The following is a 23,376-nucleotide window of genomic DNA, read 5'->3' on the forward strand; positions in this document are numbered from 1 at the left end:
TATAATTTATAAATAGAAAACACCCATGACTCAAGCAAGAACAAATATTCGTACCGGGATTCAAACCCAGGACCATCGGCTTCATAGGCAGGGTCGCTACCCAGACCGGTCGTCGGATTCAGAGTAAAATTTATTAATTATTTATTTTATTTTATTCGGATAACCAACAGCTTAAGTAAACTAAAACTAGGTCAACATAAATATAACACTTTGGCTTTACGCTGACTTGACTGAAGTCAGTATATCATGATCTAAGGTCAAAATAGCCAAATTGTAGTTTGCTATACGTAATCGAAATTTTGAACCATGAAATAGGTCGTGTGTGAAAATATAGGTATATTAAAAGAGCTAAAAATAATATGAATATAAATTAATCAATACAAAAAAAAACCGACGAGCGTGTATGTTTGAATAAGTTGCTACGTTACCAATCATTTATTTTGAAATGTGACCGTTTCTTATATAGATTCTATAATAAACTAGCATTACTTAGTTTGCGTCTGGAACAGCGCCATCTACCAGGAAATTGAGACAACAAACTAAACAATGAGGAATGTTATGAAAGTGAAGGAAGCGAAAGAGGTAGGTCAGGATCGTAGTAAGTGGAAATCCGTGGTCTCTGCCTACCCCTCCGGGAAATAGGCGTGATTATATGTATGTATGTAATATTTATGTCCTTATATCGTCGTCTCCATAGCTAAATAACGTATTACCGTGCGATAAAAAATCCGACGTCTATAAATATGTAGAGAAGCCAATTTCCACAGACAGGATACAAAGGTAGGCATATTACAGGTTAGAATTAAAGACATTACAAACGCCAAAACATGATATGAGAAAAGAAAGAAGTAACAAAAAAAACAGAACAGAATGACCTGTACGAAGGATGATTTGTTAGAGATTAGAGTTATTAATGGGGATTGGCAACTGTCAAAGCTATTTTAAAGGTAAAGGTTTATAAATGACGCACGCTTAGGTTTCCCCTAATATGTCTAGTTCTGTTATATGACATTTGGTTTAAAGGTCAGAAAAAAAAGAGTCAGACCAAGATAACTCTGCAGCGATTTTTAGAGCACAGACGTGCAAGTGTTATTTTAAACGTCAAACTTCTATGAAGGCATGACGTTTAGATACACGTCTGTGCTATATAAATCGGTGCAGAGTTATCTTGGTCTGACTCTGCCTATTTGTCGTGGGATTGACAGGAGAAACTTATACTGGGGTCATCTATAATGTGTATTTTTGATATAACCGCAAACTTTAACTAGACGTGGGTTTTAATACTATAAAACAATTCTGAAAGATTTTTTTTTAGTCTTAACTACCAAATCATAATTAATATTTTTTTAAATTTTTCGAGCCGCAATGTATTTCGTAGGTACATCATGGTCACTTGTGACATTATGACGTCGCGTCACTCGTGTCATGCGACCTTTTGAGTTAAAACAAAAGTAATAGTAACACCGACATTGGCGAATTCACCCTGTGCAAATTGGCAGGGAGTAAAATCCAGGAGAAGAAGAAAAAAAAAAGTAATAGTGATACATTGCTTGCTGAATTATTTAATATGGAAAAATAAAAGTCGTCCATTTTTTTATAAAACTTATTAAAGTGTATTAATTAATCCACTCATATCAAAAATACACATTGTATAAATTCTTCGACCGGCTATTCGTATTCATTCAGTATTTTCATACTCAGGCTTAGAAACTTAGGGTCTTTTCTTTTTTATTATTATTAAAGACGACGATGAAAATGATGATTACAAATCTTCACACATTCTCTAAACGAGCGTAGCATTAAATTAAAACTGTTTATTTCAATATGCACCTTAAATTATTGTATTTAAGGTTCCTTTCTGATTTCTGAAAGCAGGCTGTGCTGTATTCTGGCATAGTGCAGCTCAACGCTAAATTCACGCAATTTACTGTCTTATTATGTATAGAGCTTAGATTCATTTTAGAAAGAAATCTTTGAAAAGCTTGAAAAGCTCGACGTTGCATGTGTGCGGGGTCGTGTTGTGTTAACATCGAATCGTGATGTTCAAATCAGTGTTGGGCGTACGTTTTATCGATAGGAAGGAAAAAGCTTTATCGATATTTTTGAAAGTTTTAAAGTTTAAACATCACACATGAAACTGGGAGGTTGTGTTATCAAAATGTATAATTGTGGTGCACAAGTCCTGAACTAAAATAATTTCCAGGACTTTTTTTTTTATCTATAACGACTGTGCACCGCTCTTTTACCGGAACTGTATTTATTGACAAAACTTACACAATATAGAACAAACGTGCATTATTTAAAAAAACAGAATGTAAAGTTTACTTTGATATTAGTTAATACCAAGGCAAGGAACTTTAATTGACACATACTTAGTTTAGATATTTTTAAGAACTGACCGATAACTAAGATAAAAAGTTTCATACTTTTGCCTCAAAATACGAAATTATCCACTGAATTTAAATTTATACGACTCTTTGTGAAAGATCGCTGGATTAATCTTTTAAAAATAATACGAGTTAGGATTTACTATTTTTTCGGTTCAATCATACTTTTGCATTAATTATTCAACACAGCGAAATGTTTATTTTTGGATCTTTAAAAAACAAATGACAAAAGCACAAATGATGAAAATTTTGGTAAATAACGTAAACTAGTTCATCTTTAGTAGTTATCAATATCATACTTCTCTACCAAATGTCTATAGAGTCGAACCAAACTAACTCTGCATGGCATTTCTGTGCCAGTTTGGGAATGTCATCACTAATGTAAAATTTCTATGAAAATATGACGTTTGTAATGACACACCCTCATGTTGATCTAAACAAGTTTGTGTAAAGTTAGCTTAGACAGACTCTATCTCTAGAAAATCGACCAATATCGGGCACGTCAGTTAGTAAGGTTTACAAAAAAAAATACAAGTACGCATACTTTTACTTAGTATTTGTAACTTACTTATTTTTAGCCGCTATCATCGCAATAAACTAACAACAAAATTAAATTAATCTTGAATTGCATAATGTGTAAAAATATCATGGAAGAGTATAAATAAAATAGCTGTCATTATGATTAATATAGGTGACGACATGACGACCGGTTTGGCCTAGTGGGTAGTGACCCTGCCTACGAAGCTGATGGTCCCGGGTTCAAATCCTGGTAAGGGCATGTATTTGTGTGATGAGCATGGATATTTGTTCCTGAGTCATGGGTGTTTTGTATGTATTTAAGTATTTATAAATATTTATATATTATATATATCGTTGTCTAAGTACCCTCAACACAAGCCTTATTGAGCTTACTGTGGGACTTAGTCAATTTGTGTAATAATGTCCTATAATATTTATTTATTTATATTTATAGGTACCAGGTTACACATACTAAGTACAAATAACTCATTTTGTCAACCCACAGATTTATTGTTTTATTTATAAACGTTACTAGAGGCAGACCAAGATAAGTTGGCAGCGATTTTGATAGCCGAGGCGGTGCAAGTGTCAAGTAAACGTCATAATTTCATAGAGATTTGACGTTTAAAATAACCCGTGCACCGTCTGGAATATCAAAATCACTGCCAAGTTATCTTGGTTTGACTCTAACTGAAGTGCCCGCAAAATGCCCCCTCGAGTGCAGTGTATGATTATCGCGAATCAAATATAGAGCGTGATAGATACAGAATACAAGGTATTTTTTGCCAGATAAGTAAATGCTGGCAAGGTATATAAGTAATCATGTTGGGGAAATTTCAACCAAGTTAACCGGAGCAAATATGGCCCTTTTTTAATATTTTTAAAATCTCTTTTACTTTATCGCCATTTTATGAAACACTGTTTATTTAGTGTATTAAAAAAATATTTTGCTCTGTGCCTTGTACAACTCTTTATTAAGATAAATCGTGACCACTGGACATTAAGATATAGACGCAATTACCTTAAAGCTACTGACACATTTTTCTAACTTATTAAACCTCCTAAAATATGACATGGAGTTATTTCCAAATATAATGCATTGTGAATGCAAATAATGGGAGGTACGTGCTTGTCAGGCAACTAACTACATCTAGTCATAGTTATTGCAAAATATTACCAAAGATGGTTCAAAAAATAAGGTTATGAATGAATTTTGTTTACGTAGCATATACACAACGTTGGTTGGTGTGACACTAAATTTTAAAAAGGTTGACGATGTAAATAAGTTATATATTAATACACACTTGTACTTTTCAATGCACTATTCTCGAAACTAGCAACTATAAATTTATACTGAAATCTCCTCTTCTTCCTCGCGTTGTCCCGGCATTTTGCCATTGCTCATGGGAGCCTGGGGTCCGCTTGACAACTAATCCCAAGATTTGGCGTAGGCACTAGTTTTTACGAAAGCGACTGCCATCTGACCTTCCAACCCAGAGGGTAAACTAGGCCTTGTTAGGAATAGTCCGGTTTCCTCACGATGAAATTGACGATTTTTTTTTTGATGAAATTTATACTGAAATATCGTCTATAAAATCTTATCGCCCCCAACACTATACGCGCACAAACGCGCGCCGCTTAAGCTAGAGATGTGATAGCGAACGCGAAATAGAAACTCAGTTGAGTTAGCGTTCCACCGCGACCGGTCGCCTCTCGGTACGTCCCTAATCGGAATTTCAAATTCGGAAAAAGAATGCGTTCCGTTCCATTTTTAAATTAAAAAGTTGTGTCATTCGAAAATTGAATGGAGCTACTGTGAAAGTGTATTTTTATTTGTGATTTGAAATGTGCATTTTGTGTTGAGTTATTTATATTTTATGTAAAGTTGGGTCGTGAGTTTGTCTGCTTTTATAGCGATTGCTAAAATAACTGAGCAGTGCTAAGGGTTTAGTTATTTTAGGGCGAAGCTGAGACCTATTTTTTATATTTTTTGGTTTACATAAAATAACTGATATTTTAACATGTATAGGTAGCCGGGGCACATACAAGACTGTATAATTATTATTTTTTAAATTGAAGGTTTAATCAACGCTTACACTTTATAAATTACATGAACATGAAAACCCAAAAAAAGGATAACAAAAAAAAACAATTTCAATATGTTTTTTTTGTTATCCTTTTTTTATAATTTTTCCGCGCCCCAACTTTTTCCGCGTTTTTAACCGTAGTAAGTGTTGTATTTGGGGAATATTAGCTCTAATATATAATAATACAACAGCTTACAGGACCATCCATTTATTCATTGACATATATATTATTTGAATTGACATAAAACCAATCAGTAATATTAAATAGTTCTTGCGGCCGGAGGTCGCATACACTATAGTAAGTAAGCAAGCTTTTTTTTATACACATGAAAAAAAAAACATAATTATCGTACGATTTTTTTAAGATAGTATAATGCTGCGAAAAGCGGATGCAGATTATGTCCGGAACTCTCGAGCAAAACAAAACATTAAAACTAAAAAAAATGTGAGCGAGAGTAGCGAAATGCACGATTCGCAAAAGAAACTGGTCTCATCCGGCAACGGCATATAAAATTATTTTCCTTAGCAGCACGAACCTATCAAAGCTAAATAAATACCTATTATATACCTATTATAAGAAATAAATAAAGTCATAATGAAAACGACAGATAATAAAGTTTCTGATTAATTTGAAGAGCTGCTTGAGATAAAAGTAATATTTTTTCCTCATTGCACGCAGTAATGGAATTAAATTTCTATATTTGTCTCTTTATTCTTCTTGCATATACGAGCGATAGAGATGCAGATAGCGAGATTTCATTTTTCGACGTTTCCGGCAGCTTCTAGCTTATTTCTAGCATCAGAGTTTGCTTATATTAGCTTCTAGCAGGCTCGGTTCAGGACTGGGAAAATAATACCTACGATGCTCTGTTCTGTACTGAGCGATACAAATTATACCTGGCCCAATTTATAATCCACGTCTACTGGCCCGGTGCCTCAAAATGATTGGGGTGTAGGTACGTTATCTGTATGGACAGAAACAGATGAAGCTCGACCCGTTAATGATCAGTCAAATAATCAGAAGCCATTAACAGCAAGCGATCAAGACCTCTAGGGGAACCTACTTGGAAAATATTAGGTTAGAAAATTGGGCGGGAGCTTCGCTCATCAAGTCAATCGAAAGCTATTACTCTGGATAGTCTCTGTAGGTTATCGAAAAGTTAAATTACCACTGCAACCGCGACAGAATTCAGAGTTAAAAGTCTATATGGTCACATCTGTGGAATGGTGTGGAGTGGAACAGTGGTCAAAATCTATGGTTCAAACTATTTAGCACTGACAGAAAAAACAACACATCAAACTAAGCATTCCGTTCTGAAAATTTATTTATGCCGGCTACATAGGAATACCTAGGGGGACTCCGGAAGACTTGACCAGGTAGGAGACTTGAACCATTATGTAAGGAAAAGTCTTAAGAGCCCATCAACGTGCTCACTAGCGCCACTGCTAAATAATTGTGTTTATTTATATTTAACGATAGATATTAAAAAAAGGGCCGTTTTTGTTTTGAATTCATAAATTGATGAATCCAGCATCATAGAAACTAGTTTGATGTATTCAAAAGGTACTTAAATACAAAATACAGTACGTAGCGGCCCCTTTTTTTAAATACCTATCGTCTAATTTAAACAAACACAATTATTTTCCAGTGGCGCTAGTGAGCACGTCGATGGGCTCTTAAAATAAACATATTAATTTTTAGTATGCATATGTCATGTCCAGATAGATATCGTTAGGTGATATTGGAGTGCTAATAAAATAAATAATTTGATTTTGGCACTTTCTTAGTAAAATGGTTCAAGTCTCACGGACTTCCCCTATTGTACCTATATTGTATGTATGTAACTCGTGGTTATACCGTACACTTTTACGTAACTACCTATCTTGAGGTTCAAGGTCTGGTAAGCTTGAGATTATAGATCGATGAATCAACTTTGTAGTGTCACTCATTCCAAAGACTCCGGTTAGTTGTCTAGGGGAAGAATAAGCCCTCAAAATTCTGCTTTAACGATATTTAAATTTACCTAACATGCATTTTTATAGTAGTTATTAGCCATTTCCACAATTGGTCATCTTCATCTATATATATATTTAGATACATCGTATATCTCCAGAATCCTAAACATAGATAATAAGGAATTCTCATATTCTGAAGAACTAAAAGCATACCTATCTACAAAAGAGGTGAAACGGATTGGCTAAGTATTTACAATGTGCGACGTAGGTACGTGGTGGTGAAACTAAAATCGATAACTCTAACTCTACACATTTTGTGGTATAAACTTGAACTTCGGAAAAAAGTAATGTTTTTAAGTCAAACGTGACATTATTATGTCTCGTATTATTAGTTTGTATGTGACCCATTTCTCTCGCTTACACAAAAACACACAATGTTGTGCCAACTGAACACACATTAGTCTACAGCCGACCTTGCCTCGACATTCGCGATAATTACGAGTATGCAAATGTATTCATTCATTACGTTTCATAACGCCATCGTCACTCATTAATATTCTTTTGTTTTTATTATTACTCGTTTTGGAATGCATACCTATGCTTCCCGAGTTTTCAGAACTAAGAAAGAAACAGGAAAACTTAAATAAAATGGCCAAAACTTTAACCCAAAAATTAACGTTGAAATATTAATTTAAACTGTTCTGGTTGAGAGTATTTAAATTTCATTTTACTAAAAGGATAATTAGCCCATTTTTAGGCTATTACCTAAATGTTGCTTTCTTCTCTCAACTTTTTTTATATTAAAATACTTTACTTGTAAAATTAAGTCAAACTATTTAACGATTATATCTTTTATTTTTACGAAAAAAGGGTTTTTTTTTTTCCACCAATTATATTTAGTTCGTTATTCGTTTTTTGATATCTTGTTTAGTTTTTGTATGTTGGGCCAATGTTTCACACTACGATCTCCACAAATCCCGGTTTAATATGAACTTAATCCAGACAATTATTACAGAATAAGTTATAGTCATTAAAACTAGATTTTATTGCCATTGCCTTTAAAATTACGACTAGATTTTGCTCAACAGTCCGCTAGCTATTTGATACGATATCTATTATAGTACATCCGTTTAATATATCCTAGAGTGCGCGTCGATATTTTTACCGATATATTTTGATAAGTTACGCAATGATAATGATAACACCAATCTGTCGGATTTGTTTATCTATAGGTTAGTGTAACTGTGCAACTAAAGTATTCCAAATGCTAAAAGGATTCTCTACCAGATCCAGAATAATTGGAGCCTGGATATCAGTTAAAACTGTGCAGATCAAGACAACATAAGCCTTTTAAATTAATAAAACAGATAGATAAATGATATGTCCCTACTTTGAGGTCCTGTGGTAGTTAAATACATTAAAGATATCTACACATAGTGTCAATGAGAACCTGTTGTTTTGAGTCTGTAAATACTGAAACATAATGGTTTAGGAATATTAGTCATTGCGCAGTTGATGTGTCTTTGTTTTAACAGAAAATATAAATATTTTATTTCAAACCTTATCGATATCGATATATTTTACCAAACTCAAATCGTCACATCTCTTTCTCCGCTCAATCTAATGCAAAGTAAGTTTGAATTAAATCACTCACGTATCTACTTTCCATTTAAATTAAAATACATACCCCCAATCCCTTACCTATTTGCAAAAATGAATAAACCCATTCATTGGCTTCCTAATCCTATCAACAGATGTCATTAGCGAATGATTTAGCGTTTCCATTCACCCATTCACTCATTATCTGAGCGCCCTTTCTATATTCAAGGTCCCTTCACACCTTGATTTTTAAGTTTTTTTCTGCGGTGTCGCGTTTCAATATCTAGTCATCCCCTAATGTTTGCTAAATAGCAATATTGTATTATATTGTATTGAATTTCAAGGTTGCCCGCCGCCGAATTCTCACGCACATCAGCTGGCATAGACAAAATATTTTTTTAATTAATAGAGATAGTAGGGAATGTATTTTTAGCTGCAGCCAAAACAAATTACTGGTTAAATATACATTTGATGTAATCTTTACGTGACTAAAATAGAGAATGACTAATCATTTTTGTTTTAATAGCCTTACGTAGATAATCAACCACCCAAGTCGACCGACTGACTCTAGTTAATGTTAAAAATTATGAATAACAATATATTTCCTATATAGAGAGTTACAGAAATGTCTTGCACAGATTTTCCAGTCTTTAATAAGCATTAGTTAGTTAGAAAATGTAACATATTTACTATGTTTAATCAAAGAAAATATTAATTTAAATACCAAAGTAGAATAAAAGATTGACACAACTCGGAAAACGCATTGTTTTGCCTAAAACGAACTTTACCACACGTGATACAAATTCTCATATTTTTTATAGTAATTAATAATATAGATACAAACCTACTAACAACCATAAAATAAATATTAATCACTACAGAGCCGGCAATCATTAAGTACTTCTTCGGGCCCCGATACATAAATATGCCGTTTGTACAACTTGAAATACTGCTTGAGTTAACTTAAGAGGTGTGAGAACCTTTTTTAACCTTGTTTAACTTTAACTTAACTAAATACCAGTAATAATTTAATTAGGTATAGCTGCATTCGTATTTTTTATGTACTAACAGTTTACAGTCCCCAATACTATTCACTTAGCACCTTTGCATGCTAATTTCTTTTCTCTGCAGCTAACTGTACGATTTAGTTTAGAATTAAAAAAAAAACATTTTTAGCATTTATTGAATACTTCATTAAAACTGCATGAGTCAGATAGATACCTATTTCAACCTTTTCAAAGTCCGGCTGTTAATCTAAATTAATAATATCTTTGAAATTGCGATTTATGATTTGTGCACAAATTTCGCAAAAAATAATTAAAACATAAAAATACATGATGTAAAGTTTAATTATAAAAAAAGTTTAATGTTAGTATGACTATCATTAAACTCATGACAGTTTAACATTTTATAATTCAATATATTAGTAAAATATATAAAGATGATAATAAAAGCTAATATAAAATCTCTGAAACAAAATATTTGGCTAACAGCAAACTATTTAAAATTAGCCTAACGCCAAACCCTTTGATGGGCGATCAAGATTATTCCGATGAAAGATTTAAATCTTCTACGTTATTCTTGAACAAATTTTTTGGTAAACTTTATTATACTGATTTATAATATACACACATTTGTAATAATAAATAAGGAATTAAAATTTTATTTTCAAGGGACTTATGATATAATTCTGTGTATTACTAAAATAAATTAATGAATAGGTGTATTTAAATAAGGTACAAAAACATGTCAGAACCAATAAATAAAAACAACTTAATATTCCAATTAATCTAAATACAGACTATACAAAAAGAAAACTAAACGAAATCTAAAAAAGGCCCCTGCGGCAAGGTCCCGATGATGCTGGCTGCGTTACCCCGCTGAACTGCCAGACTGATGCGTTGAGCGAGGTAACTGCCAGCTCTCCGGTCCCCAGTTGCGTCCCTGAGTCTCTTTGAAAGGTCTCTAAAGAGACTCAGAGCGCCAGGACCCCACGGACCCAGGGTTTCGACGCCGAACGGAACAAAACTGTATTCGGCACCGAGACCGCGGTATTTGTAATTAAATATACCACTTGTAATATTTTCACGTTCAATTTTAAATATAGTATTCATATAAGTACGTAAAAAACGCATGAATATATCAACAAAATAAACGAAATTGAAGATTTTTTAATATAAGTTTAAAAAGCATTTTCTTATAAGTATTATAGGAAGTTATTGTTTTATAGCAAGGTATATATAACAATACAAGTATTTTATACCCATTTTTATTGCTGCTTGTACTTCTTATTTTCGTTATTATTGTTATTAACTACTTCTCGAGACCTTTCTGATGAGCCTAAACTCGATGTGTGTTTTTTTCCATCGAGAATATCCTTTGGCTACCTTCCGACTAACAGATAACTCCACGTTAACATAATATTGCAAAGTCGTCCTAATTACGGAAGTACTCCAAATTTCAACTGAATCAGATATCATGAAGTGTTCAAATTTAAATCACAAGTTTTGAAGCATACAAATATGTATATAGTTCGTGTCATCCACGATGACGCGCAGATTTGTCAAATCTAAGCTTTAATAACATGACATTACGAATCAAGGCACGCGTCTTCGTGAATGACACCGTCTATACGCAGTGAAGCAAAATAAAAGTGTTTAAAACCAGACTTTTGCTATAGACCTTGGATCATAATATCTGTTTACGTTGCCAGATATACTTATATTGTGTCAGGTAATTTGATATGCATTCGTAAACATAATAAAATTGCTATCAATGTCTGTTCCTTTACTGACGAAAAACAGATGTAACTAATATAACTTTCTTTTTTTATACCTAACGTATAAAAAATCATACTAATATGCTTTTGTGTATTATTAGTAAATGTAAAAAAAAGATATATACTTACTTATCGAGATCTGATGTAACATGTTGTTAAAAATGAGTAAGCAAAATAATATAGGGGGAGTCCGGGAGATATGACCAGGTGGGAGAGTTGAACCACAACCAATATTTCAATTCAAATTTCGCGCCACCGGCGCCGTTGACAGCTCGTGTCATACTCTAACAGGTGGCGCGACTTTTGGCGACGCCATATTGGCCGCCATTAGTCTGGTTTGGCAATGACTGGAATGAACGTGTTTTCGCTGTTAGGAAGTGAAAAAAATAATAATTTTGGATTCGAACACTATTTGGACAGTTAAACAGGTGAGAGGTATTATTTAATCTTATTGTATTTGTTGATTAATGTGGTTTTACTAACGGTGAGCACTTGGAATATCTATTGTGAGAGTTTAAAGAAAACATAACCTAAATAAACTAAAGGTGGGTGCGGGAGAGTTGAGCCGCAAGGTGGTAGGGAGATATGATCAGTGGTTCAATTCTCCCGCACTGTGCGTGGGTAAGGGTTTGCTTTGTTTTCATGCTTTTTCTGTGATTTCTTTTTAGCAAAGCATGCCGTTTCAATACAAGCCTAAGAAGGGTTCAACCCGTAAGAAATGTACTAAACAGGAATTAGAAAATGCCGTGCAGGAAGTAAAGAACGGTGCATCCATTCGTAAAACATCAATAAAATATGGAATTGATAGAAGCACTCTCCGCCGATATTACATCAATGCACAAAAAGTACTACAGACTTTGGATGAAAAAGGCAGTCAACATAAACATTCACAGATTTTTACGATTTCGGAAGAGAAATTGTTAGTCCAGTACCTATTAACCGCTAGTAAAATGAATTATGGACTGACACGAAAGGATGCAATGAAATTGGCCGTACAGTTTGGACGATCAAATTCCAAACAAATGCCAAATAGCTGGCTAACAAATGACATCACTGGAAAAGATTGGTTTCGCGGCTTTCTTAAGAGGAATCCTGAGATCAGCCTTAGGACTCCCGAAGCAACCAGTTTATCGAGAGCAACGAGCTTCAACAAAAAAAACGTGGGAGACTTTTTCCAAAATCTAAAATTTGTTAGGGAGAAGCACATGTTTGAACCGCAAAATATTTATAATTGCGACGAAACAGGGTGCACTACTGTCCAAAAATGTCCTAAAGTATTAGCTAGTAAAAAAAATAGACAAGTTGGTCAAGTCACATCTGCAGAAAGAGGCACTCTGGTAACTGTATGTTTTGCAGTTAACGCAATTGGTAATGCCATGCCGCCATTTTTTGTTTTCCCCCGTGTAAAATATCGAGATGATTTCGTTTCGAGTGGGCCAGAAGGGTCAGATGGAGATGCACATCCCAGCGGTTGGATGACTGCAAAGTGTTTTTTAAAATTTATGAAACACTTTCAAAAATATTCTCATGCTTCCAAGGAAAATCGAGTTTTATTAATTCTTGATAATCATGAGAGTCATGTTAACATAGATGTAATTAAATACGCCAAGGAAAATGGTATCACCTTGTTGACGCTTCCCCGGCATTGCAGTAACAAATTGCAACCATTGGATATTACTGTTTATTCCTCTTTAAAATCCAGATATAACGCAGCAATGAGTAATTGGATGCTGTCAAACCCGGGGAAAACAGTTACGATCTATAATATTCCAAATTTTATTAAAAGTATAATGTCTCAAGCCTGCAGTCAAACCAACATATTAAATGGATTTAAAAACTCAGGTATCCATCCATTTGACCCAGAAATTTTCGCAGAAGAAGATTTCTTGTGCTCTGCTGTTACAGACAGGGAATATATTGATGATAATCCCAAAGAAAGATCTAGCTCCAGTCAGTTCCGAAACGGTCAAGCTAATCTGGAATTAACTACGGGTCATGTGTCAACTGACTGCCCAGACGTAGATGGCCAAATGGAACTTCAACAACGTGACTCTGATATAACTCCCACTTCAACTGCTGAGGACTCTCCTGTCATTCATCTGACTCATCCACCATCTTCTGTTGTCACTCCTAACTCAGAACAAATTCCACTAACTGCTTCAACTGCTGAGGTCTCTGCTGTCATTAATTGGACTGCTTCACCATCTTTGTCTATCGTCGCTCCCATCTCACCAAGTACATCCACGTCGAGATTCGGCTTAGACAACAATAAATCTAATATTATAACCCCAGATATGATAAGGCCATATCCAAAAGCTGCACCACGAAAAATAACACGTGGTCGTCAACCAGGCAAAACAAAAATTTTAACTCAAACTCCAGAAAAAAATGACGAGGTTGATCCGAAACCAGACAACAAAAATCTAGAATCCAAAATAGACACTACTGAAAAGAAAGTGCAAAAGACAAACGACAAAGGAGTCAAGAGGAAGGTGTTGCAAGATAGTGACAGCGAACAAAATACAAAAAAATCTAATAAAAACACTAAAGATTCCAAAGGTATACCAAAGAAAAGAAAGTTGAAAAATAAAAGTAAATGTCAGAAAAAGCCAACCAAAGCCCAAAAAGGTAAAAAGAAAATCATTCAGCTAAGTGACAGTGACTCCGAAAATGAAAAGATCATTCCATATGCTGATACATCGGATGATGAAGACCTTGGCCTAGATAATCGTTGGTATTGTTTTGTATGCGAAACTGAAGCAGTCATGGATATGCGACTTTGTGGTTCCTGCAAAAGATATGTTCACGAAGTATGCGTTGGGTTAACGGACAAAGACGTGGATATCTTTATTTGTCATGAATGTTAATTGTTTTTGATTATTATTTTATGGAAAGATCACTTTCCATTGATCTTGCATGTGCCTTTAATAATTTGTTGAATTGATCTCTTAGAAATAATTAATAATAATAGTATCTTAAAATGATTGATCTCTCGAATTTCATATTAATGTTGCCAATTTTAAAAGATTATAAAGTTTATTAAAGTTGAACAAATTTTTTATGGGTAAAAAATACTTTTTTACAACTACTTTCTTTTTCAATTAAATATATTACATTAAACATCATTTTTTTTATTGTTTTCCCTACCTAACATATATATGGTCAAGTCTCCCTCACCCCCTGGTCAACTCTCCCATAGGTTGGGGAGACTTGAGCCAATACCCCGTTTAAGAAAAAAAAAATTGCAGAACTTACAATTTTTATTTTATCAGCACTCTACTATGATCTAAAGATACCTATTTAGGTATGCCATCTATACGCAAAATATTGAGTCGCTAACACTTACAGATAAAACTCTAGTGGCTTGTGAGTAAAAAGAGGTTCAAGTCTCCCGGACTCCCCCTACTTAATATTAACTGTTCAAATCTTTAGAATTTACTACTACATACTTTAGAAAATAACATGACATAAATAAAGTAATAGTAATACGGTTTATTTATAAAAAATCGGCTAACAAAACATCCGCAATAGGATTGTTTACGAACATTACCTGACTTCCATTGTTAATAAATGGCAATAAAACATTCATTCATTCACTCATTTGTCATTCAAGTGTTCAGAAACAACAACTGCCCTTGAAAACAAAAACGGAACGCTCCAATTCAAGGACTGTGTAAAAAACCTTATTATAAATGACCCAAGCCATAAAATAATATAAAAAAAATCCTCATTTCAATGAAAGAACCTCGCGAAAAATGTCCCCAATGTTGCCATCAAAAAGCAATCGAGGCAGACATCTTAAATCGAATGATTACGTTGCTTCTCAAGTAAAAAATGCCGTATGTTTATTTGAATTTTTATGAAGATACGGCTTTTTTACTTCTTTCCTTCGGCCTCTCTTGAGTGGAGTTGTGTGTTAATGACAGCAATTTTACAAGAGCCGCTGCGCTTTTAAATATGGCGGCGAGAACGGAATGAATCATTGTTTGTGTTAAAAAAATAAACATGTATAATATTGGAAGAACCCATTGGAACCCTCTAGCGCATGAGAGGAGGGCTGTGCAGCACGTAAACGGGACGTATATAGGCTAAATTATTATTATTATTATTTATTTAACATTGGAAGAGAGATGATTCTATTGTCCAGTCGAGTTCATAAATATGCATACATTTTTGCACCGATATTGCAATGGATTATGGTGAAGGAATGTACACATATTTATGAACTCGACTGTACCATTTGGGGCATTTAAGTTTTCAAATAAAAAAATCGCGTGGTTTCAAAGTAGAAAAATCGTATTATATAAAATTGAAAGTTAATAAACTTAACTTTACGTGGGTCCATTCAAAGGAATCTAAATACACTAAAATAAAATACTGTCCATCAATCTAATGATCAACTCTCCGGTGCGCGAATACCTCATAATTTTTGCATGAAAACTAGCTTGTAGTGCAGAGTCATATATACATGTACAATTTTTTTGTCAATTTGAAACTGATATGTTTTTTATTCTATTGATTTTCTACTTTACCACAATTACAATAAACATTTTTTTATGGAGTAACTAGAAAGTAAAGCTTACAGTGCTCAATACGTTTTTTGTTTATTTTTATTTGAATAAACGTTCCTGTTCCGTTAAACATTATGATAATATTATCTAATCGGTACAAATTATTACGAGTACTTAGTTAAATATAACTCGGGTCTCGAAAGTACATTGATCTCACCAAGTAACTGGTTGGCACATTTTCACATCAAACCATTCACCATTCGGGGAAGCGATTAAATCCCGACCGAATGGAAGCCGGTTTCCACTCACTCAGTATTCATTCGGCCGGTCACTGAATCGCATTATTGGTTTTCGGTATTTTTTATCGAAATTCCAGTCTTTCGAAATGATGTAATGTATCATCGGTTGTGTTGTCAAATATTTGTTTTCTTGTTTAATCCGTAAAATCTAACTTACATAATTTCGGGATCGCTATTTGTTTTCATGTTTTTTATACATAATACATTAAAAAAAGTTATTTTCAGCCGCACCTACAAGGGACAGCAATATTATTACCAAATGTATCGCTTTAATAAAGTTGTTTATACATAAAGGTTCTGTTTCATACAAAAGTTTATTATGCAATACATTATCCGGAAAAATGTCTTTTCAGCTCAATATGTTCTTTATTAGTCTAACTTTTCCATTCATTTAATTCACAAAGAAGGTACGGAAAGTCCCTTAGATAAGTGCTCATAGATAATAGATAATATTCGTTCATAGATAAAGTTGGCATATAGGCTGACCGATAATGTGTTTCTTAAAGTAAGTACTTGGTTGCCTTGACACCATAATAAGTCTAATAGCCGCTTATGAGTAGCTTTTACGGACCGAGGGATCAAGGTATAATAGGCATAGTGTAGAGATATGTTTTGAGAATAAAGTAGAAGATATAGGGCACTGGACTCAAATAAGGGTAACAAACATTGCAATGTACACACGTTCACTTTCATATTAGTGCTCTACATGCTCGTAACTGCATGCATTAGTTTTTTTTATTTAGTACAGAGTGATAGAAATGGGAAATGGCGTGTGGGATAAGAAAATATTCAATCATTTTCTTTAAATTATTTAATTATTTTGGAGCTCAAATTTCAGGAATATCGAATATATAGGTTTGTGATTGAACTTTTTCGCGGTGGCAATTGCATTTTTTATTTTTATGCTACGTCGGTTTCAAACAAGCATACGGCCCGTCTGATGGTAAGCAGCAGGTGATTGTTTCCAACAAAATATTATTTGTTGATTAAGGATACCTATTTAGTGGAATAATATTTGAAAGATAATCCTGCTGACCACAGAGTGCCAACTTTCTTCGAACTTTTTAATACAGATGGTCAAAAGTAGAATATAAATAAATCTTCTTGTAGATATTTGTCATTTCTGAAGAAACGAAATTGTAACCATTTTGGCATACGTGAAACAACCTAGCGAATATTTAACACTACATTCATAGCGCATTTCAACAAGTTTTCTAGCCAACCACAGTCGCAGTTGTAAAATCCATCCTTCACACGGACATAAACCTAAGTGCAAGTGTCGCTTACGGTTTTATAAACATAACTCCAATACAAAATGCGAAGCTTCGAGTTGTAAGCGCCAAAGACAATAAGGTCTAATTTTCTTTGAAACACATGGAGATACGACTTTTTGCTTCAACATCGTTTAATCTCACCTTCGAATAGGTTGATGTGTGCTGATAAGCAATTTTATTCATAAACACGCCTATAACTGCGTGAGTTTGACAGCTAGTAGGACTTAATTTCGAGTTTCATATCAACTACGAATAATCGTAGGCCAGGTTATACTGGTCCTAAAGCGTATCACCGGATAGTTTTGTGAGTTATAGTCAAGGTTATCAACATTATTTAGTTTAGATCCTAAAGGTCATAAGAAACGTAACCTTTAAGCATAATAAGCTATTTTGGTATTTGTATTTGTTTGAGTGAGAATCGATATTTTGCATGACAATCACAGCTGACATGTTGGGAATGTGAGGATTTTTTTTTGTAATTTTTATAGTGGTATAGAAAGGTGTTAAATTTTATGGGAAAAATGTTTGTTTAACTGACATATTTAAAACATTTGTAAAATTATAATTTAATCAAAAATCATCTGAGACAAAACTGGAACGGTTGTGTGATAAATGTAGGGTTTGCAAGATTCGAAATGTATGAATTTATCAGGATCCACTGATCTTCCCATACAGTTCAGATCCGTCGTGCAACCCTTGATAAACGATAATCTTTAAAGATTTAAATTTTTTGTATACTTACATCATCATATCATTTATCGCCGACCGCTGAGCATAGGCCTCTCTTCTCCCGGCTCTGAGCTAATCTCATCCAGAAGTGACCCGCAATCTTCCACACTTACATAGGTATCGGCAACAGAGTTGAGGTCAAGCACACAAGAACAATATGTTATGTCATGTTACGATAAAATGATAAAATTAGCTCTCTTTTTCGGTACCTATGTCAAGTTCATTTTGATTTGTTGCGTGTTGGTGCGTACAGTACCCCTAGTGTAAATTTAGTCGATAGCGAAACGTGACGTACGCGTTTGCGTTATATAAGTCTCATTTTTTATGGGTTTTTAAACAGCGCGCCAAGCGGGACGTTTTGGAAAGTCAAAAATCTCATACAAAATGACACTTAACACAAACGCGTACGTCACGTTTCGCTGTCGAAAATATTTACACTAGGGGTACTGATCGTATACTAGTCGACTAATCAAGTTCAATATTCCCACACTAGAAGCTCGCCGTGAGATGAGTGGCTTTTTAAGTTTATACAAAATTATACACTCTAGAATCGATTCGGCAGCACTATTATCATCCATTACCTTTAACACACCTAGATTTAGAGGTCGTAACACCAAACTTTTCGCTCTTAGGGCTCTTCGCATGCGGTTTTAGTTACATTGCAGACTTTTAAGGATACATCCAATTTGGTCAACCGATCAAATACCGCAATGTAATGAAACTTGCATGGGAGTTTTCGCACCGTGTAAATGAGCCCTTAGAGTATACAAAAACAATACTTCATTCTATAATCCAATTACAAGAATGTGCCGCCAATATAATAGCCGGTGAACATTGCGGTAGGGGCATTGATATTTTTGACCCACATATTGCTAGGTTTAAGAAATGCTTGGCTGACATCCTTTTCTCCTCCTCTCTCACTGACAGATGACATCAGCTTTGACTTGGTTTTGTCTCATTTGCGATGTTAAATCTTTATAATGTAAAGTTTTAAAGTATATTAGATATCACTCTGTTATAGTGTAATGTTTAGATAGTTATTTTATTTGTTGATATGGTGTTAAATGAATTTGTAACATTTGCGCTTACTTGTAAAGCATGCAGTGTACACTTGTTTTGGATCTCGTGCTAGATTCCAAGCCATGATATGCCATTGTATGTTTCATGATAATGTACGACTTCTGTTAAGTGTACCCAATTAAGTAAAAAAAAAAGTCTTAGTTAAGTGTAAGTTAAGTTACAATGTTGACTAAACATTTTCTTCAATGAATTTGGCTAATATATATACAGGTATAAAGATTTTAAAGATGGATTCCGTTCATTTTAGTTTCGGACTTTACCGTTCCGTACCCCTAGTGTAAATAATTTCGATTTCGAAACGTGACGTACGCGTTTGCGTTAAGTCTCATTTTGTATGGGTTTTTGAACAGCGCGCCAAGCGGGACGTTTTGGAAAGTCAAAATTCTCATACAAAATGACACTTAACGCAAACGCGTACGTCACGTTTCGCTGTCGAAAATATTTATACTAGGGGTACAGGTTAGTCAAAAACACTGTAAGTATATATGTAGAACGTTTACATGTTACATAACATCATTGAAACTAAGCAAATTACCTTTTATCAGTATCAGTCACTAAATAAATACAACAAATCATTGTAACTACAATTGCATCACGAACAAATATCTCCTTATAATGGGCTTCTATAAATCAAGTCAATGGACTTATCTTATCGGAGAGTTTGCTCCAGTGAACTTTAGGGACCTTATATTTCACAATGTGGACAGGAATGTACTTTGCGTCGTGTAATTGAAATGTGAATGCATTTCTTATGACGTATATCGTGCAGTGACATTTAAATAAATGATAATTGATAGTAAAAATACGTGAAGTATGACAATTATGCATTGATAAGATAGATGATAACTTGATAAGATTTAATAGATAAATATTATTATCGTAGGTAGGTACGGATCAATACTATAAAATTGAGCTAACAATAAGTACGAAATGTTTTTTCACACAAGCTCTATTGATTGTTTCAAAACTGATGAGATTGTTGCATAAAAATCCACATGTGTGGCAAAGAAGTTAGATGCAAATTTTGAGTTTGTGGTTAAATTTTGGAATCTTTCGCTTGCTCGGGTAAAACAAAAAAACTTTTTTTTGTTTTCCAACTTTAGCGGCATATAATTTGGATGCATTTTTGCGATAAATTTAGCAGCCGATACATTTACTATAATTATTAAAAAGTTAATGATGCCATCTTAACAATTCCAAGCTACCACATGTTGCTGTAGTTAAATAAGTTTTTGGCAAAAATTAAATTTTTGGTACAAGCTTTTATCACTGACTCACATCACAGGCAACTAATACTCATTGAGACAATTCTAAAAACCCCAAACTCAATTAGGTTGCGTTGTTTTATCACAGAGTTCCTATGTCCACTTCCTGTCTCCATAATCGATCAGCTCGATGGTACCATTATATTACATTGCCACCCGACTTACATATATATGCAAACGTTCAGCTTTATCAGAAACCGGGAAGTGGGTCAAATATTTTAACTTGAATTACATTGCAAATTAAATAAAAGCTTTTAAAAAGGGAAGAACTTCTTATATATTTTAACGTAAATTTTAAAAATTATTCCGGATTAAAATTAAGTGACTTATAGTTCAAATAACGAGTAAAAATTATAAAAGTTTACCAATACGATTCAATCATATTACTCCAAAGTGTGTATAATTGTATAGGTACGTAAAAAGTATTCAATAAAACTTCTTCCACGTCAGCGTAAGACCCCTCGTTTCCCGTACATTAAAATTTACAGCCCGAAATGTCATAAATAATTATTACCGAACACCCTTCTGTCATAATCATAAAAGTAGAAAAGAACCGCCATCGACAGCTTAAAGCATTGTCGGTTTTATTAGTACATTGTCGCTTATCTGTGGTATTGTTCAGTTTTGAATTGAGGTGTCGGAGATTCTTATTGCCGATTTCTTATTAGTGAGTACAAATAAAATTATATCAAGCTGATTTTTGCTAGAAATAAGGGAAGACAAGCAGTATTTCTTTAGTATGATTTAGGTAAACGGTAACTATATCGATCTCGGCCTAAGGGATATTAAGTAAGTCTCACGACAGTTTAAATTAAAATTGATGACTGTTAAAGTGTTAACTTCTCGACAATAAGGACTAGATTGTGTTCAAATAGTATCAAATTATTTCAATACTAGTTAAGTAATAAAAACTCTGAGGTGCTTTAGACAGTTCTAAGTTAGATTTAGTATTACATAATGACCCGCATAAATATGTACCAATTTTATCTCGCCCTTGGTGATGTTGTCCTAACAAATAGCAGGAGGCCGTGACATCATACTATGTACATATGTACCTTTGTAATTACGAATCATGTACACTAGAGGTGACTAAACATACATAGATAATTTTGTCTAAATTCAGCGTAATATTGGTACTAACCAACCCACTAGAGGCTGAACATTCTATTAACAACTAACTTTAAGCTTTAGGCCTCGCAATCGCGAACCCTTATGACTTCGCCATTTTAAAGAGTTTCCTAAAACTGAATTAGCGAAACAATCCCTATTTATTTATTGAACCTGCTCACAAAATTTCACGGGCTTAAGAAATGCGATTATACATATATTATTACAGGGGGACATAGGTACCCAATCTGAAACGGAGACAGAGTAATTTTAATCAGCCTCTTCAATCGGCAGAATAGTTCATTTGATGGTATTTTTGGACCACGCCTGCTCCTCATGCTGAAATGTTGACACGCCTTAATGTATACGCGAGTGATTACAAATACATCAAGGCCTGCCCAATCATTCGTATAATCCATTGCATTGAGGTCGAAGAATCAATTGTTTATTATGAAACGATTTTTTAGTTCAATTTACGTTTTGTGAGCGGAAAAAACTAAGTGTATAAAATATTATCAACTTGTTATCTGGCTTATAAGAAAATACATAAATTTTACGTATTGTTTAAATAAACTAACTGATATGAATTATGTTGATACCATTTGTTGAAAAATAAATAGGTCAACGAGCTCAACGAGGGGGGTGGGGTTAGGGTCGGCAACGCGCATGTAACTCCTCTGGAGTTGCAGGTGTACATAGGCTACGGAGACTGCTTACCATCAGGCAGGCCGTATGCTTGTTTGCCACCGACGTAGTATAAAAAAAAAGGTCGTGTTGCTTTCTATGATTTTTGTATGCACAGAGCATTGGTATTAATAGCCTATCTTGTGTTCCACTGCTGAGCAAAGGCCTCCCGTTTCTTCTGCCCCTCATCACAATTTGGTGCATGCTCAGTCGCTGTAAAAAGCGTTGAGGTCATCCCGCCATTCTCTCTGGCTCTTTTTTGGTCTGCCTCTGCCCCGGCTAATCAAATCTAAAATGCGTTAAAAATCACATTGCGTATGACTATTAATTATACTACTCTAATTTAGCTGCGAAAACGAAAAATTAAATAACACAATATCAATATCAGAACTCAATAACGTTAATCTAACTACCGTTACTTCAATCTCAATATGATTTATGAAAGCATAATCATTTTAAAATGTATGACGAAACGGACGGCCTAAGAGGCCGGTTCAGATTTACGAATTTGTTATTGTCTCTTCTTGTTTTGATACGGTCTTGGGGTCGTGTCATCGGGCATATTAAGTGCATCATTTAATGTGAGTAAAATGCCTTGTGAGACAACCTTGGAGAACGACTGTCCCCTGTTTTAACACGTTGTTTATAAATATTTCGTAAAATTTTCCTGAGGTCCACCCGCCATTTTAACACTCACTTGTCACCATATCTGATAAAATACTAAACACCAACGTCACCAACACGCACCACACTTTTACATAATCCATACTACGAGACTTATTATTATTTAATAGGCAAGCTATATTTTATTTTATTTTTGTATGTTTATTTTTTTAATCTGTTCGTGATCTGGGTTCTAGCAGAATGATCAGTGCTTCACCCGAAAGAGTGGAGCGTATTACTGAGCCAGAACCCTCTGTTTTACTGCAAACCTACCTACGTTTTATTGATGTTTTTTGTTATTTATTTTATTTTGGTGTTGCTATTGTTTCTATTATTTCTTGTTTATATGTGTGTATTGTGGCAAGCGAATAGATGGTTTATCTATCAATCTATCTATCTAACATTGATAATTCCCTGTACATTGCTGCTCCAACAAG

General features: G+C 34.1%; 1 long non-coding RNA gene across 1 annotated transcript in view; it reads left to right on the forward strand.

Annotated features, from left to right (window-relative positions):
• Positions 1–4,516: 4,516 nt before the first annotated feature.
• Positions 4,517–23,376, forward strand: part of LOC133533328 (uncharacterized) — a 154,935-nt gene continuing 136,075 nt past the window's right edge. Inside the window, exon 1 of the long non-coding RNA XR_009801850.1 lies at positions 4,517–4,622. This is a non-coding gene — a long non-coding RNA (uncharacterized LOC133533328). The remainder of the gene's footprint in view (positions 4,623–23,376) is intronic.

The sequence above is a fragment of the Cydia pomonella genome, unplaced genomic scaffold (assembly GCF_033807575.1).
Source record: "Cydia pomonella isolate Wapato2018A unplaced genomic scaffold, ilCydPomo1 PGA_scaffold_155, whole genome shotgun sequence".
NCBI classification, from domain to species: domain Eukaryota; kingdom Metazoa; phylum Arthropoda; class Insecta; order Lepidoptera; family Tortricidae; genus Cydia; species Cydia pomonella.